The 12,183-nt window shown below is 39.4% G+C and overlaps 1 protein-coding gene across 1 annotated transcript in view; it reads right to left on the bottom strand.

Annotated features, from left to right (window-relative positions):
* The window catches only part of sema3aa (sema domain, immunoglobulin domain (Ig), short basic domain, secreted, (semaphorin) 3Aa), a 98,121-nt gene that overhangs the window by 68,256 nt on the left and 17,682 nt on the right, over window positions 1-12,183 (bottom strand). The window contains exon 3 of the mRNA XM_089126612.1: window positions 9,526-9,603. The gene's annotated coding sequence lies outside the window, so the exon portion shown is untranslated. The remainder of the gene's footprint in view (window positions 1-9,525; window positions 9,604-12,183) is intronic.

Here is a 12,183-nt window from a genome sequence, read left to right as displayed (position 1 = left end):
ACATGCATTTGAAAAAATATCTTAAATATTCCTGTTTTACATTAACTGTTCCAGCAGAGATGTCAGTGACAAATTACATATTATACTATTTATCAAATGCAGACAAGCAGCAAAAGCCAACATTTCAGCACTTGTTTTTCAAATACATTTGACCTAGTGCAGTTGCAAGATGTTTTAGAAGTCAAAGCGCTGGTGTTGGCACGGTGGAGAAAATTTTGAATGGGTTTCTTTTCTGCTATTTAAACCTGAATAAGAGTAATGGAAGCTAACAATGGGCTTCACTGCAACTTCAAATCCTCTGACAAAAATGCAATGTGTTAACAGGAGAATCATTTTTTCTGGAAATGAATCAGTCCATTAATTCAAAATAACTGTAGCTATAGTTATAAGAGAAAGAAATATGCATAAAAAGGGTAAAAGCTAACAATTATATATATATATATATATATGTATTAATCTGTAGATCTCTGAGGCATCATTTTTTCTCTACTTTTCATTGTCTTCCTCAAAAAGTTCCTGCATCAACAATCTTCTGGGATATTTTCTTTGCGAATCAGTATAGTAATCAACACTGGGTAAATCCATCACTGTCTCCTGAAGTCCGACTCATAAATTGCACAAAGGACACGATCTGTGTGCTGTAAAGAAATGTGTGTGATTGTGCTAGTGGCTCGGTGGACTAGTGGTCCATGTGAAAGCGGTCTTTAACGCTGGCTCAGCAGAGAGGGCTGCGTCTCATTCACCACTCTGATTGCCTTACATCAGCCGCCTGTCTTCAGTTGGATTGATCTCACAACCCAGCCTTGCATTTTTGCAAATCTATTTCATTCTCTGTTCCCTCTCACTTCAGTATTCAGTAGTATTCAGCTCTACCAACCCACACAGGTTTTTCATTTCCTCCACTCTTCCAACTAATTTATTAGCCAGTTATCTTCTCTCATTTTCTTTACGCGTATGCTCTGCTCGAGTGGAGCTTACGGATACCACTCGAGAGGTCGAAGCACTTGAACCTTCAACTTGATATTACTAAGATAGCAGTGAGTTGTCCCCTCCTTTCTTCATCTAACTACCGTTTTCCTGGTTGCCAGCACCTTGGCATAATCTTCTGTGACAGATCTGGCCCTCCTCTGGCATTCCCGTCGCCATGGAGAGAACCAAACACAGAGGCGTTTTTATTCAGCTCGAAAGAAAAGCTCTTGACATGATAAATACAGCTCTGTCATGTCTCCCAAACTCATCTGCACACGTTTAAAAGCGTGAAACAAGACACCAGACTCTAAAGGTGGGAATCCTGCTCAACCAACGCATCCACACAACACAAAAGGCAAACCTTTGGCCCACCTTAACAGATTCAAAACATTTGGAGGGATTGTCTCGAAGATCTTCCATGATGAATGTTCAAATAGAGGTGTGTTGGTTTGTCTTAAATCAAAAACTGGTTCCTTAGTTACCTAGATCCTAGTCTCAGCCGGCGCACCCACGTACCGCCCACAGCCCGTTTACTGACCGATGATGCATTCTACACTCAGAAACGGTAAGTACTTGATGAAATCAAGGGTTTCAATCTGATCGTCGACTTTACGCAACTTTCATACTCAGGTTTTTTTAATCGGTCTGCCTGGAAACAGTATTTATGATGAAGTAATTTAGGATTTTCCAGGTTAGTGCAATCAGATCTGTTGGATTGCATAAACCTACATAAAATGACTGTATATGTCCGAAAAGTAGTAATTGTTTATTCAAATTATGATCACTGGAGGCGGGTTGAAGTTATGAGGTTTTACAGACAGTTTGAGGATCCAATTGAGTTTGGACCCAATTTTATTGGTTAAATATTCACCCAAAAACACAGATAGATGTAAATGGTGACCAATAGAAAATGGTGAAATACGACAGAGACGAAACTGTGTTTGGTCAGGCAATCTCTTCCGCCAGTTCTTTGCTAAAATAAGAGCACAGTTAAATGTCTTGCTACATGAGATACCTATCCAAACCTGTGAAATACTGAAGAATAATTAATCCTCAGGAGAAATGGAGAATGCATCTAAACCGAATTGACTCCCATAAGCTATGCAACGCCTTAACAAAAATCAATACAGTAATTTTCTACTTAGATAACCCAATTCCTCAAGAGCGATTTTTTAATTTCCTCCAAGAGCATCTTCGATTATTCAATTAGGGAGGGCCGAACCAGCAATGAGGTGACAGTTTTCGAATCTGTTTCTCTTGTTCTCGACACCGATCTGTCTGCAGCTCATGCATGCCGCATGCAGGTTTTATTAGATATCGGCTCAAGCTCTGCCAAATGTGAGGCAGAAATGATCATGCACAGCAGCGGCCGCAACAGAAAAGACAAGTGCAGACGCATACGACAATTTATATGCCTGAACCTGGGGATTTGAGGTTGGCTTACAACCACACTGTAAATGTATATCCTACACGTATGTGGTCTGAAGCCTGGGTGGTGCGATTCGGGATAAGTTTGTGGTTTATTAAACTACGAAAGAGGAAAAGGAGATGAGGAAACAGCCGGCGGGTGACTTTGAGGCAATAGTGTGGTAAACGAGTGGGCGGTGGGGCGAAAAACAGCAGACGTGTCGTTTTATCCGAGGGGTTCAGACTGAAGCGTAATCTTCGTGGCGCAGGAGATCAGTCTGAATGTGAACAATTAAGATGATGAGACAAAATCATTTATCAAGCTTCCTGAGAAGAACCCCCCTGCCTTTTTCCAAAAGGGAAAGGCAGCATGAATTCATTTCCTTTATCTCCTCAAGTCGTTAGTTCCAGCAGTCATTGCGGATCACAATGGAAGCCGCACAGGCTGGCGGCAAATGAGTATTCATTAGGACGTACAGATGGACGGGCACAAACATTCATTCACACACAAACAGACAGACACACCGCACGCACATACACATAGTGAACGCTCTGCGTGCTCGAGCCTGGGATATTGCGGATTTTCATTCGCCGGATGAGGTAAGTGTGAAGTGATGTTGTCCAACAGCTGGACAGTACTTTCCCTTCTTGGAGTTTGTATCATCTTTCTATTCCCGCTCCAAAACAATCCCCTACTTTTTTTTGTGGCTTGAGCGAGCGGCCTTCGCTAACCACAACCAGGCCCAATGAGAGATCAAACGGAACCGCGCAACACATCTGGATCAGATAAGAGATTTATTGGGCCAGTGTCTAGGTACCAGTCTCTCATGACTGACTCTTACCAGCAATGATGAGGACTGACCTGATTTGGACCTTTTGTAGTTTCTGAGTTACTGTTATGTCAGCTCAACACGTTCTCACTCATGATTTTTCACAAATTGAAGCTTGGACTGGATCCCTGGGAGTTTCAACCCCTTTAGCGTAGTTTTTCGACGTGCAAGACACTCCATTGCTTTCAATGAGACGCCTTTGGAGTCATACACAGTTGTGTTGGGCATGGGAATGTTATCATCATGATGAAATTATATATTGGGTTCTAATTTTGCCATTATGACATGTTAGGTTGTTATTCTCAATTTAATCAGCCAGCATAATATTATTTACCTTTATTTAATTTTTTTTATTTATGCTATAGTAACACAGGATACTGTATAACAGGCAAATATAACCACAGAAACTATTTACTCAAAACATTCAAATATTCTAAGAGTTTCAAAGCCAAACGTTTGACTTGTGTGAAGAAAAGATCCAAAAACTATCACCGTCTAGATCCTATGCCCAGATTCAAAAATTGCCGCCCGAAGAACCTTTATATCATCTTTGATGGTGAAATGGCATTGGCTCTTGTGTGTCTCGTGACCAATTGCGTCATGCTAAAGAGTTGGGAGTATCTTGTGAATGAGATATTAGTCGAAGCAGAATAATTTCAACTATTAAAACATTAGGATCTACCCTGTTCTTATTTACTGTATTTTCTATCAAATAAATGCACGCTTGGTGAGAATAAGAGACTTTTTTGCACATTTTACTATTAAGATCTTTTCAAATTATATTTCTAATAATTTATTTGAAACTTTATTATGCAATGGGCCTGGAGTTCTGCATGTGGCCTCAGGTCACGCACTGGGCCATCCATACCAGATCAAGATGGTATAGATATAACCATTGGTCTACCAGATCAAAACCAAATTCCACCAACTTTTAGTCCAGCTGATCAATCATTCAGACCAGTTTGGACCCAGGACTATTAGGTTCCACATTAGCTGCATTTTCCAACAGGGTGAGATCCATGATTTCCACCCTCACAGCTGCCCAGACCAGACTAATCTCTGGCACGACACACATGCCCACTTAGAACAAGGGCACAAACATAAGCATGCCTGCAAAAATCCCGGAAATGACTGAGGCATCTTGGGAGTCAACGGAAACACCTTCCCAATGTGTGGTGTATGAGTGGTTAGCAGCATGTTCGTGGGCATTATTCCCAACCAGTGGAAACACTCGGGCTGATATTACATCCCCACTGTAATAATAAACCTGTTTCATCTAGGGTGAGATGGATCGAGAGTTCCAAATGCACAGAGTCCTGAAATTACATCCTTGATGCTGAGGGCATCTCTCCAGAAATGAAATGAAATCCTATAGCTTGAGCCAGGGCAGTGCGGGGAGCTAGATTAAACATACGCTAGTATTAAAGTCATCTTTAAATAAAGAGAATTCACACATGGTCACAGACTCTCTCCCTGACCTCCCATAGATCACTCTCAGAGTAACAGACGCTCTCGTGTAACTCCCATCTTGAAGTAATGAAAAAAAAATGAAAATGTTGTGACAGTAAAAATGGAGACTGGAGTAGAACAATAGCCCCCTTTGTGCCACGGGAAATGAATGCTTTTAATGACTTGTTAGGAAACTCTAAGAAAGCTGCCTGGATGTGTTTTTGCACAAGAGGAATTCACCAAATTATTACAGTAAACCAGTGTTGCATAAAACAGCTGTAGATGAATGCAGGATGAAGCAATGCAACATCCGAGTCACTGCCAGTGTCTTCATCTGTTTCTCGTAATTCCAAATTAATGTATACCCAGAGGAACCGAGCCCCCACGTGCCATTAAACCTGACATACCTGATAACACAGAGGAGGTACAGCACCAGCCTGACCTTTCACCTTACAGAGAGGGACAAGGGAAAACAGGAAAACCACATGAAACTGAACTGTTTGTAAGCAGTATCTGACAAGCTATTCAAAGACATACAAACTGTCTGCAAATGAAAACATCTGCTGGGATTCTTCTAATGGATTTTATGTTAGTGGAAAATTTGCCATCATTCGTTTATCTCGAAAACACAAATTGTTACTTGTTTTTAGCCTAAATCAAACTAAATTTAGAGAGGTTTGCGTATAATAAGAAAAAATATTTGCTAATGAATTCTAGATACTCTCTGAAAGCGAGTCTTATTATTCAACACATTTCTGGTTAAGTAAATTTACATTGTTTTTATTGATTAAAAACAATTTATAAGAGTTATTTTTTACAGAGCTTCAAAATGTCTTGTGAAGATACATATATGGATTATTCCTCGCATTAAACCAAAATAATAATAATAATAATAATAATAATATAATTTTCATAAAATATGTTTTAACAAAAATACAATTTCCTGGCCAGTCAGGAATATTTATGGCCAATCCTAATTGACTGAAAAGATTTATAAATAAACCCCTAAAAGAATACATTTATAACAACGTATAAAAAGTGTAACCATTACACTAAAATATTCTCATTACACTAAAATATTCTCATTATTGATTAAAAAATTAATAAAACTATTTCAAGATACTAATTTAAATTTTACATTTTTCTCTGGCAGGTAAGAATTGGCAGTGAAAATTATTTAGATTTTTTTATTGATTTTTTAAAGCAATAGAATATTTTAAATAAAATATTTTTTAATATTTTAAAATAAAAATATTGCTTATATGAAATAAATCTTTTTTTCAAGTCAATGAAAAGGTCATTTAACGTATTCAACGTCTAAAGAATAGACATTAACACTTTAACACATGTATTTTAACAAATGTAGGCACATAACAAATTATTGAGACACATTTTAAGATTAGATTGACAGATTAGTCTGTTATCAGTGTGGCTGAACAAATCACAAAGCGCTCTTCATCTCTCGAGAGTTTAAGGGCTTTTCCTCTCTTGCTCTTTCTGCCTTTTCTCAGTCAACAAAAAGTCAGTTCATAAAGTTACTGCTATCTCCCAGCACCATCTGTCATCTGAATATTCTTCCCTTTGCCTGTCCTCCCAGTGTTCATTTCTTTCTCTCGCACACAGACAGCTCACGCCAGCTTCGGCACAGAGCGTTGCAGGCGCCCCCCTCAGCTGGTTTTCATTTCTCTACAGCCAGGTCAGGGTTTAACAGTCTCGCAGTCTATCACACACACATCAGAGCCTGATACCTGAGTGGCGTCCCCCTGGAGCTCCACTATATAACCCTCAGCATGCTCAAATACCCTCACATGTCAACAGCACCTTGAAAGAAGAAGTGTGAGGATCATGAACCAAACACCTTGCGCCCCAGCTTTCAGGAGCTCCTCCGGAGGCAGCAGGATACGGATATGAATGCATTCCTGTCTGAATTAACTGATTTTCACCTCTAGTCAATCACAGCTTCCTTTAGGGGTCTTCTGTGCTTCTGAAAGGGTCACATGGCCGCTGTCTTGAGGGAGTAGACATGTGTGGACAATCCTGAATTAGGATTTGGTGCATAAACAGCTCTAATCCCAGGTAAATCTCACAGGACAGGCCTTGTCTTCTGAGGAAGGGGTGAAAAGATTAACCTGATTTGATCAAGCTAGACTAATGCCGACACAACACGCTATTGCACCATAAACAACCCCTTCAGACTGCTGATCTTCTCGGTATGGCCACACATTATAGCTGATACAAGCCATCCTGACCTTTAAAACCGTTGTGGATCTTACACAATCGAACTGAAGAACTATAGGGGAAGCTAGATGGTGTATGCATTTGATATGCATGTCATTAAATCTTCATTTAAAAAAAAAAACAATTCATAGCGAGAGGTCTCATGGTGGAATTACTCATGTATGTCTTTTAATCTATACTTATGATTGCTGTTCTAGGATAAAACTGTAATTGAAGAGTTCAGATGCAAAAGCCTCTAAATGCCATTTGTAATTTTCTTCTTTAATGATGACTTTTATCAAACTTGTATATTTAAGTTCAGTAATTTCACTTAAATAACAATTAATAGGTAATTATCATTGCCATTTAAGTGAAATCACTGAACTTAAATATACAAGCTTGATAAAAAATTATCATTCTAGAAGAAAATTTCAAATAGCACTTAGAGGCTTTTGCATCTGAACTCTTCAATTACTAACTTGAGTTAAACAAATATCTAAGAAAACCTTCTAATTATTAAAATTAAAAATAAATTATGAATTGTAGGGTAGTTTAGATCCAACTCACATTAACAGCCATGGTAATGGACAAGCAAAATCACACATTATATGCTCTCAAGTCTCAAGTGAAAAGTCTTATAGATATATCACTGTAGTTTACTAAGCATTACCTTCTCATAGAAGTTCCTGAAGTTATGTGCGTTTCTGGAAAATGATGCTGTAAATTTAGACCAGAATATTAAGTGCCATAAGTGCACCCGCTAGAGACTGAGGAACTGTAACCTCTACTTACACATATAACCGTCCACTCACTCCCACAGAGCTTGATTTGTGCCCGTATTGAATTCTGTACAGGTATTTAAAATGATTAAATACGCAAAAAAAGAGCGTATGATTGTAGCGATACACATTCCTTTCCCGTTTATTCCCAGAGGTCTGCCATCCAGGTTTATGTAAAACTGCACCACAAACTACACATTTTTAACACTCTCTGGGACACCATAAAGTACTGTCGGTGAATGGCGCTGTTCATATTTTTATGATCTACAATAGTTTCATTTCCAACAATTGATTATGCCAGCACAGTCACAGTCCAGTGGTTTCAGGCTCACTTTTTTTACTCATTAATGATGCCAAGAGCTCCACCGCCAAGCGACACCCAGTTCGCCACATGCCAAGCATCTCACCTTCCTCTCATTCTCCGCCACACATTCTCCTCACCTCGCCGTTGCAGTCGCTCTGGCTCGCTTCACTACTCTTGTTAACTGCTGGAGCACATTCAGAAAGCTGCCCCAAACTTAATGAGATGTGACTGGCTATACGGTGTGGCTTGAAAATGAAACGTGGTGCAGCCGGCCTAAGCAATCTCAAACCAGAGCACACATCGCTATAAATATGTCACTTTCGAGGGCGTTGGAGAAATCTGACAGTAAGCAGCGCAGAGGGTCGTTTGTACCGAAAACCCCCACAGTGTATTGAAATAAGCAAAATTTCCCTGTTTCAAAATGTGCTTTACCAAAACCCCACAACCTCCCCTCCGCTTTCCTGGCAGGATTATGCATTGGTTCAAACCCCCTACCCCCCCCCAATGGCATCCAGATGTGACGCTGCACTTGCTCAGGCCGGGGGAAAATGGATTGGCATGCGGCACGCTCTAGAAAGCTCTGAGTAAACATGACCCTATGGTGACCCCCACTGCTCATGGCCCCTGCAGGTCTCAAACAGGTCCATTAAGCCTGTTCAGATACCCTGGGGCTGACCTGCTCCATTTCAAACTCAATCACCATCCCCAACAGCCCAATCACGCCGCACCGGCCGACGCTGCATTCGGGGAACTGCAAAACACACAAAAGCCTCCACAATCGCATGGCGAACGCATCATAACGAGAAAAGAAGGGTTTGATGAGAACAGAGTTTTTCCTTATTTACACATAGGAGCGTGCATGAAAAAGAGTTTTGTTTAGCTGCCACGTACATATGGCTGCCAGTCACCATTTGTTTTCCTTAAACGCAGTTCCTTCACACTCTGCTTAAGGGTCTTGGCAGTCACGCTCAGTTAGCAAAAACACACGGCCTTGGGAGAATCTTCCATTTCTTCTGTCATTTAGGAAGAAAACTGATATATGCGGCGTAAACGCCTGTTGTGCAGCTCATACACCGAGGAACACAGTGCCATTGTCTCCAAAGAAATTGTGCTAAGCACAGCTTTAACAAATGATTAATTAGAAGTGTGTCGACCAAAAGAAAAGACTCATTTTTTATCCATGGACAGGTCAATGATCTGAATCCACTGCAAGCCTTTGATTCTGGAGCCGAAGAAAAACAAGACAAACGCGTTAAATCAACACTGTCGTTAAAGGCAAAAGGTTAAGAACGTGTAAATATAGGCTGGTTTTATCAGCCGTCTTTCCCACATTTACAACTTCAGCTCGTAATCATATAACTTCAAACATCGTCCAATAAAACTGGCAATGACATTCTTGAGCGCCGTAGTTCTGGATCTGCAGGTTTTTCGTTTCTAAACAGCATTTGAGATTCAACACCAGCCGTTCTACAGTGTAATTACCTTACGCTGCAACCATTGTAATTATATATTCATTCAGATTCTTCATATTAATTCCATCTGTGTGAGAGCTCTTAGCTTATTCACTTACCTGGATCTCAGTTCAATCACATCTGCTGGGTGGCCAACCGCAGTTCTTCTGCATCACAAGACAAACTTTGCGAGGTCTCTGTTAAAGAAAACAGGAAAAGTGATGTTAGTCCCTACTGAAAGAAAGACAATAACATTTCACCCATTATTAAACATTTTAAGCTAAATTAAAGATGAATTACGACCATGATTTGAAAACATGTTCCTGTTTTGCATGGCATGCCATACAGCAAACATAATTACTTCCATAAAGCTGATGTCTTTTAGTTTTGCTGTACTTATGCATTTAATTACGTTGTAGCAATTAGCCGTGATTACCGGAGAGAGCTTTTTAATTAACACCCGATAGCATGCCAAGATAAAAAATGACAAAGTGAATGAGCGACTTTGAATTACTTTCCATTGTAGAATTTTATACCACAGAATGCTAACTACAGTCTCTTAGCCCAGCATTTAGTAATGCAAACAATAGCTAATGAACCGAGAAAGCTTTTGTCTCATCTTACTCTTCTACCTAACTTACTTAGCAGAAGTGAAAGAGTCTGAATTGCTTTCTGTTTATTTATTTACAGATTTTATAGCACAGAATCTTGATTACCCTTGGGAAAATGGCATGCATTGCAGTTAATTGTATTTAATGGGCACTTGTAGTGTACCTCAAATCTTAAAAGTATCTATTTTAAAAACTGTATTTGCAGATCACATATTAATATAAACAAATATTAAAGGCCACTTTAATATTTCATGACTACGTTTCTTAACATACTTAAGTATCCCTTTAAAATCTTTTAAACAATTATGCAAAGCATTCGTAAAGTGCTTGATTATAATTTCAACTGGAGTGTATTTCATACTGTATTTAAAGTTAATATATTTTAAATGTATTAAATTGCAACTTCATCATTTCAAATGTGTAATTACAACTATATTTAAATACCTGACATACATTACATTGTGTTTTTGTACATTGTACTTTAACAAAATTACAATTTAACAATATTTCAAAAGACAATAGAAGTAATTATGAAATAATGACATTCACTTAATACTTAAGTCCAACTTAAGTGGGTCAAAAAAGCACTTTTAAATTCAACTAATTCAATTTCAAATTAAACGGTAAATAAGATGCAATTCCGAATTCCGAAAGCATTACATTCGATTTGCACTCAAGCACAATGTTTTAAAGTATATTATTTCTGCAACAACTACTCTTTTTATAAGTATGCCAAAGTGTGTTTTTCACGAGGGTACAGTCCTTTAGCCTAGCATTTAGCAATGAAAACAATGGCTAATGAACCGAGAAAGCTTTTGTCTCATCTCACTCAACCCATGCTGACATAACAGAAGCCAAAAACTCATAATGGAACTTCAGTGGAAGTGTTTACCTTTCCCATGGTTCAACACTAGCCACGATTGCTTAACCATGCGGTGGGGAAATCAACGGAGGGACATCTTCTCTCCCTACATACCAGGTTTCACTAGTGTGGAAGTTATTCTGAGGCCACCGCAAGATTGTTTGGATGCTCGTCAAGAACTCCAAATTAAAAACCACAAACATTTCGGAGCACTTAACCCGAAAACACTCTCCTCAATCAAGCTGAAGACTTGAGGGAATGGACGCGTCGTTCTCACAGGTATAGTGGGGCCACCAGGGGCCCCCCAACTTCAAAACATTGTGGGGTTCGATGATGTATTGTTTGGTGCACCTCCCAAAAGGCATTTCACTCACCGTAAAAAGCCTCTTAAAAGTTTGCCGCTCTCCCATGGGTCGCCAAAAGTCCTGCACGAGGATTGCTGCTGTTACTACACGACTGCATAATTACGCTAGCGTGTGATAAAAAGAAAATAGCCCTATTTTAAGATCCTTCGCGTCCAAGCATTCACGCAAGCCACTAGAGTCTTAGCAGTCACCCTTAAATAGTTCAATAATATCCGTGAAACCATAAATAGATCATGTCAGCTCTCATAAACACGCAAAAGAGTTATTTTAAATCACCACACTAGGCTTTAATATGGGTTTTGATGGTTTTCGGTAGAGACTAGCAGTCTTGGAACAAACAGTGTTGGAGTATCAGACACGACCCAAGCCAAGGAATCATTTCTTGGAGGCTTTAATCATCTGGCTCCTGCTTTGCACTGGGGGGCCGACAATTAAAAGTTTAGAGGGATAATATAAATATGTGTTGCTCTCAGCCTTGTTTACTTCTCTTTTCACACCAAACGAATGGCTTTACATTGGCATTGTAAATCATGCAAGCTTTAGCTTCATAATAGGTAATCCTATATGAACTTTTTGATAGGCTTGGACACATAATGACAGGATAAACAAATGTAGTCCAGATGGGAGATCTAATTCTGTTTATCCCGATTGTGTCACAGCCATTCAGTAAAAAGCTTGATCAACCAAACATTATTTACTGCATTGTTTCGCCACAATTCAAGCGCAACTGGCTTGAAAGGCTTTAGATCACACATATTGTGTGTTATTTATGGCTGTCTCGCACATACAAATATGTAGCTTTATGATCACAGCCGTAAGAGGCCTGCTCTAAAACCCTCAGGAGTTGTTCTTATATGAGACAAATGCAACCAGGTACAATGCCTTATTTGAATGCATGTCTATGGGCCCAGTGGACTGTGAAAAACGGTCTCTGTCTTA

Source organism: Pimephales promelas, chromosome 24 (assembly GCF_988280905.1).
Source record: "Pimephales promelas chromosome 24, fPimPro1.hap1.1, whole genome shotgun sequence".
In the NCBI taxonomy this organism is placed as follows: Eukaryota; Metazoa; Chordata; class Actinopteri; order Cypriniformes; family Leuciscidae; genus Pimephales; species Pimephales promelas.
Note: the sequence above shows the minus strand (reverse complement) of the source record. Positions and strands in the feature narration are given on the sequence as shown.